Genomic DNA, 7,502 nt, shown 5'->3' with positions numbered 1-7,502 from the left:
GCGGGCTCAGGCAATCCACTCACCTCAGCCTCCCAAAGGCGCGGGATTACAGGCTGAGCTACCGAGCCTGGCCTAATTTTTTATTTATGTGGAGATGAAGTCTTGCCAAGTTCCCCGGGCTGGTCTCGAATCCATGGGTTCAAGCAGTCCACTTGCCTCGGCCTCCCAAAGTGCTGGAATTACATGCTGAGCCACGATGCCCAACCCAGTCAATAATTGTTATACTGTATTTTCACTTGTATTTTTATTGTTGTCATGTTTTGTTTTTATTTTTTATAATATTTTCCATCTGCCACTGGAACTTGCAGGTGCGAGACCTACAGATAAGGAGGGTTGACAGCGTGTAACTGAAGCAATGACTTCACAAAACAACACTTAAGCCTGGTAGGCATAATACTTTCTGGTATTTTCTCTTTGATTTTATTAAGCTGTGACTCTAAATCTGTTTCCTGACTCTTTCCTGGATTCTGACTTGTTGTTTGAAAACTGAGGACCTGGGTAACTTAGCGAGACCTTGTCTCTACAATAAATAAAAAATAATAGCCAGGTGTGCATCTGTAGTTCTGGCTACTTGGACGACTGAGGCAGAAGGATCACCAGTGCCCAGCTGGTCGATGCTGGGGTGGCCATGAATGTGCTACTACACTCCAGCCTGGGCAACAGAGTGAGACTCCAACTCAAAAAAACCCAAAAAACCAGATGTCTTCATGTTAGTAAGAACACCTGTTCCAGCATTCAAAACCCAGCTCGGCACCCATTGGTTATTGGATATTGACCCTCTCTGGGTCTCAATTTCTTTATATACATCATGGGATAATCAGAGTACCTGCTTTGAGACATTAATTACTGTGAGGATTTGATGAAAGACTATTGTAAAGTGCTCAGCATAATACTTGGCATATAGTAAGTCTTCTGCTCCCTCCTCATTATTATTATTAGTCATAGTAACATTAATTGTTATTGCTATCAATTGGACTGAAAACTTGTGTGGAAGAAGTATTATTGTTGTTGTTGTTATCGATTTTTCACTTGGAGATTGAGAGTGCAAAATACACTTAACTAAAACTGAAAGCCTAGGTTAGGGTTGGAAAGGTTTGTCTTGCTGTTAATCCAGTCGACCTCATGCCATTTGCAACAGCCTTTTGAACCAGTGAGCATTTGGTATAGAGCCTTAGAGAACTTGCTAGTCAAGCCCCTCACTTAATAAGAGGCCCAGACAAGGGAAGAGATTTCCCTGTTCAAGGAGTTGAGGGCTTTGCACAACCTAGAACAGACCTGTATCTTTGAGGCCTTCCTTGAAATGTCATCTCCAGAGACTCCTTCCCACCAGCTCTGGACCTATTGCTGTCCATATTCTCTGTCCACATCTGTGGCATCAGCCATCTTGGGCATTTGCTGTCTTTGTGCATACACACAGCCACTCTCCCCCTCCTCCCCACTTCCCGGAGGCCCTGGGACCAGGCCATGAGCAGTTTGGGCCCTCAGGACTTATTCTAGGGTCTTGCTTAAAAGCATTGCCTACTCACAATCTCCCAATTTTATTCTCTTTGCTTTGCCCAGTCATTAGCAGTCAGTTATTTGTGAGGCAATAGAACAATGAAGAGTTGATTAACAATTGGGCAGGGTCTCTTCTCTCTTGTATTTGACAGTTATTCCCCCTGGGAAAGTCTCATGGCATCCTCACTAGCTTGGCTGGTCTTCAAGGAGTGTGTATTAGTTTTCTGCGGCTGCTGTAACAAGCTAACACAAATTTAGTGGCTTAATCACAAGGCCAGAAGCCTGACATTGGTCTCACTGGGATAAAGTCAGGGTGTGGGTAGGGCTGGTTCCTTCTGGAAGTGTGAGGGGAGAACGGGTGTCCTTGCCTTTTGCAGCCTGCAGTGGTGGTCTGTGTTCTTGATTAAGGTCCCTTCCTCGCATGTCTAAACCTCTCTGTTGTCACATCTCCTGCTACTACTAACTGATCCTTCTGCTTCCCTTGTATGAGGACCCCTTGTGATTATACTGAACCCACCCAGACAATCCAGGATCACCTCTCATCTCAAGATCCTGAGGATTAGGACGTGCACATTTTGGAGACCATTCTTCTGCCTTGTCACTTTGGAGGGCTTTAGAGCTCCAGGAGCTAGTTAGAATCTTTTTTTTTTTTTTTTTTGAGTTGGAGTCTCACTCGGTTGCCCAGACTGGAGAGCAGTGGCCGCTCCCGGCCACCGCAGCCTCAACCTGCTGGGCTCCGGCGATCCTTCCTCCTCAGCCTTCCGAGTAGCCAGATTACAGGCATGCGCTACCACGCCCGGCTGATTTTTTGATTTATTGTAGAGATGAGGTCTCGCTGCCCAGGCGGGTCTCGAACCCGCAGGCTCAGGCAATCCACTCACCTCAGCCTCCCAAAGGCGCGGGATTACAGGCTGAGCCACCGAGCCCAGCTCCTAGTTAGAATCTTACTCTGCCCCTTACCACTCCCACTCCACAAACTCCTTCCTCAAAAAGGAAACAGTAACATTAACAGTAACATTAACAGCTTCCGTTTCACTATGTGAAATCAGACACACAACCCACGTCTGGTACACATTCAGCTCCCACAAACGCCTGCTTCCCTCACCTCCACATTCTCCTGTTGGCTCTAACCGTGGTATCACTTTCTGATATCACTTGAAAAAAAGACGCTGTGATAATGGGGTTAGTATGGCCTCCCTGGTATGTCCCCAGGGCCCCAACAGGGCTTGGTACATATTGAAACACTGTTATCATTCACTGAACTAAAGCTCATTGCTTCAGTCAATAAACATTATTCAACATCTATAAAATGGCAGGAATGGTTGCTTTTCAACCCTGATGGAACATTTGACTCCTTTGAGAAGCTTTATTTTATTTATTTATTTATTTATTTATTTATTTATTTATTTTTTGAGTTGGAGTCTCACTCTGTCGCCCAGACTGGAGTGCAGTGGCCACTCCTGGCCACCTCAGCCTCGACCTGCTGGGCTCCGGCGATCCTTCCGCCTCAGCCTTCCGAGTAGCCAGAATTACAGGCGTGCACTACCACTCCCGGCTAATTTTTTGATTTTATTGTAGAGATGAAGTCTCGCCTGTCCAGGCGGGTCTCGAACCCGCGGGCTCAGGCAATCCACTCACCTCAGCCTCCCAAAGGCGCGGGGGCTGAGCCACCGAGCCCGGCTTGAGAAGCTTTATTTTAAAATGTGCACGTCCCAGTCTCACCACAGAACAATTTTTAAAAATTTGAAGGATGGCGGCATGAACATTAATCTTTTATAAGTCCCCAAGCAATCCTAAAGAGCAGCCAGACTGCAGACTCAGGCTATGTATCAGGACACACACACAAGGTCCCTGCTCTCGTGGCTGGCATCCTTATGGTGACGGGGAGGGGCAGGATTTGGGCCACAGGGAGTACTGGGCAGTGATGCACAAAGCAGGACAGTATGCCTGTTGGGGCAGGAGGGTTTCTCACACAGTCTGCTTGAGCCCAGACCCAAGGGACAGTAAGAAACAGGGGAGAAGGAAAGAACTGAGACCAGGGTCTGGGTGGGAGTGAGGCAGGCAGGGATCATGCGGGACCTTGAAGGTTGTGGCAAGGAGTTTGAGTTTTGCTTAAGGGCAACAGAAACCAATGGAGAGTTTTAGGCAGGGGAGAGAGACACAATCCAATCGGTGCTTATAGAGGATGACTTCAAATTCGAGGGCCCGGGAAGGAAGCAGCGTCACCTGCCATGGAGGACTCAAGCCCAGCGAGGGCTGTGGAGAGGAAAGGAAGTAGATATTCTTTGGAGGAGGAATGGGCAGGCCTTGGCAATAGATGAAGAGGAAGAAACCCGTGAAGGTCCAGGGGGAGCTGCTGAGGCAGAGAACAGCAGGACAGAAGCAGGGAGAGGGTAGATGGGGAGGCAGCCAGCAAGTCTGCTGATTCATTTACCAGTATTTCCTGAGTGCCAGCACCGGCCTACATGTCAATTTAACTCCGACTCAAAAAAAAAGTTTTATCCCACTATGCGCAGTGGCTCAGTCTCTGATCCCAGCACTTTGGGAGGCTGAGGCAAGAGGATTGCCTGAGCCCAGGGGTTCGAGACCAGCCTGGGCAACTTGGTGAGACTTCGTCTCTACAATAAATCACAAAAACTAGCTGGGCGTGGTGACGTGTGTCTGTAATTCCAGCTACTTGGAAGGCTGAGGCGGAAGGATCGCTGGATCCCAGCAGGTCCAGGCTGTGGTGGTCGTGAACATGCCACTGCACTCCAGCCTGGGCGACAAGAGTGAGACTCCAACTCATAAAAAATAAAGTTTCATCCATGAGGAGTTTAAATTCTAGTGTAGGAAGAGAGAAAATAAACATGACAAAAGGTAATGTGGGCCAGGCGCAGTGGCTCATGCCTGTAATTCCAGCACTTTGGTAGGTCGAGGCAGGAGAATTGCTTGAGTCCAGGAGTTTAAGACCAGCCTGGGCAATATAGCAAGACTTCGTTGCTACAAAAAAATAAAAAATAAAAAATAACCAGGCGTAAAGTGCACATTTGTAGTCCCAGCTACTCTCGAGGTTGAGGCTGAAGGGTCACTTGAGACCAGGAGCTTAAGGATGCAGTGAGCCATGATCATGCCGCTACACTCCAGCCTGGGTGACAGAGTGAGACCCCAATTCAAAAAAAAAAAGTAACAGTAACGTGATATGGAGGAACATAAAACAGGACGAAAGAACTCTGAAATGCTGAAGTGTTTGTCATTGTAAACAGAAAGGTCAGGAAGAGCTCATGGAGAAAGGGACATCTGAGCAAAGACTTGGTCAGGGAGAAAGCCAAATCTGAGGAAGAGCCTTCCAGGCCTCAGGCAGTAGGTAGAAAGGTCATAGGGTGGGAGTGTTCCTGATGTATTGGAGGAGCTGCAAGGAATGAGGAGTGTGTCTGGACTGTACTGGCAAGGGGACAGGGGAGGAGACAGCCATGGAGGGACGGCTCATTATAAGGAACCGGGTTTTTTTGTGTGGTAAAATATACAAAACGTAAGAGTTATCATTTTAACCATCGTATATAATTTTCTTTTTTTTTTAGTTGAAGTCTCACTCTGTCGCCCAGACTGGAGTGCAGTGGCACGCTCCCGGCCACCGCAGCCTCGACCTGCTGGGCTTCGGCCATCCTTCTACCTCAGCCTTCCAAGTAACCAGAGCTATGGGCGCACACTACCACGCCCGGCTGATTTTTTGATTTATTGTAGAGACGAGATCTCACTAAGTTGCCCAGGCGGGTCTCGAACCCACGGACTCAGGCAATCCACTCGCTTAGGCCTCCCAAAGTGCTGGGATTACAGACTGAGCCTGGCCCATTGTATATAATTTTAATACAATACTTCAAAGGTATTTTTATTGGTGTGAAATTCACAGAACATAAAATTAACCATTTTATTTTATTTTATTTTATTATTATTATTATTATTTTTGAGTTGGAGTCTTACTCTGTCGCCCATACTGGAGTGCAGTGGCCGATCCCGGCCACCATAGCCTCGACCTGCTGGGCTCCGGCGATCCTTCCACCTCAGCCTTCCAAGTAGCCGGAATTACAGGCGCGCACTAACACGCCCGGCTGATTTTTTGATTTATTGTAGAGATGAGGTCTCGCTGCCCAGGCGGGTCTCGAACCCACGGGCTCAGGCAATTCACTCACCTCAACCTCCCAAGGCGCGAGATTAGAGGCTGAGCCACCAAGCCTGGCTAAAATTAACCATTTTAAGGTGTATAATTTGGTGACATTAACTACATTTATGATGCTGTGCAACCATCCACTCTAGGTAGCTACAGACATTTTCATCACCCTGAAAGGAAACCTTGTTCCCATTAGGCAGTCACTCCCCACTTCCCCTCCCCCAGTATTCCTATTCTGGGACATTTTTGGTAAGTAGAACCACACACAATGTGCAGTATTTTGTGTCTGATTTCACTCAGCTTCATGCCTTCGAGGTTCACCCAAGTTGTAGCAGGCATCAGTACTTCATTCCTTCTTATGGCTGAATGATGTTCTGTTTTATGGATATACCACATTTTGCTGATTCATTCATCTACTGGTGGGCATTTGGGTTGTTTTTAGGGCTTTGCCTTGACTCTGAGTGAGGTGGCACTGCAGGGTTCTGAGAGGGTAGGAGGGCAGGATTTGGCTGTGTTTTAACAGAATCCCTCTGGTTGCAGAGGTGAGAAGAGACAGGAAAGGAGATCTGCCGGGGTTTGAAGCAACCACCCAGCTAAGAGATACAAGTGGCTGGGCCCAGAACAGTGGTGGCCACGAAGGTGCTGGATCTATGTGTAGGTAACCTTGGTGTTTGCTGGTGAGCAATGTAGGCATCTGCAGACAAGGTCTTCCACATGCTCTGCAAGCCCCTACATCTTGCAGCCGGCTCTGCTCACTGCCCTATCGGCTCTTGAATCTGCTGGAGCACTGCCTGGATGCAGAGAGAGGGTGCAACAGAGGACAGATGGAAAACAGCTCTTTATCATCCAAACAGGAAAAGTCTGCGAACTCAAAGCCACATCCGGAAGACAGAAAAGAGAGCCAAGTATATTAGGGATCAGCTGAGTCACCTGGCCTGAGAGTGATGGCCAGCCAGACTGTCTCCTCGCTCCCCTGCACTGCAAAGACCCAGCAGCTCCCCAGCTGCCCCCTGTGCTGAGCTGACCCTGGAAACTCAAGTCACAGGATGTGTCTGCTCAGCTCTGAACACCCTTGGGCCTCAGGCATTCTGATGATGGAAAGGATGGCATCCAACATATGGTTTTATCTTTGTGGTTTCCTGGCAAAAGTCAGTAAAGCTGCCTCCTCATTCTCTTGGCAAAGCTGGAGCCTCTGGCTCTTTGGAAGCACCCCTGAGCCCAGCACACCAAAGAGTCCCATGATGCCTGGTCCTGCCCCACACCATGCAAGACTTTTCAGGATCTAAATATCCAAGCGTCAAAGACACATTGAATATGACTGGCAGAGTGGGACTGGAAGTCTCTAGGGATCTGACTTGCTGCCCGGTCTGAAGTCCCAGAGTGGACAGCTTCGGTTCCAGAGCCCAGGAAAGTGTGATGTTGGTTGAGTTTGGCCCTGACAGTCATCTTCTTCCTTTATTCCTAGTCCTCCCTCCTCCTGGATTGGGAAGGCGCCCAGTCAACTCCTTCCTCCTGTCTTGCCAGAGACATATGGGGTTGCTTTCCATAAGGCAGCTTATGTTTGTTTTATTATGAGACAAGATTGACGTTAACAGGACATATTAAAATCAGTGGGAGAATCCATCTCTGGCCAGTATGTGGGTGGAGAAGAAGGACACAATTGAAAGAACTGGAGGTGGGAATTTGACAACCTGTAACCTAGGGCAGGTTGTCTGACTAGTCTGGCCCCAATCTCCTCATCTGTGAAGTGGGCTTAACAGCATTTTCCCATGGGGTGTTGTGTCTCACATGCCCAGTGTGATACTCGGCATTGTGTGGTCACTCACTGCTGTCACAGTGATGGGGATGTTCATGTCCA

This window comes from Carlito syrichta, unplaced genomic scaffold (genome assembly GCF_000164805.1).
Source record: "Carlito syrichta isolate Samal-C Ts95f unplaced genomic scaffold, Tarsius_syrichta-2.0.1 Scaffold314799, whole genome shotgun sequence".
NCBI classification, from domain to species: Eukaryota; Metazoa; Chordata; class Mammalia; order Primates; family Tarsiidae; genus Carlito; species Carlito syrichta.
Note: the sequence above shows the minus strand (reverse complement) of the source record.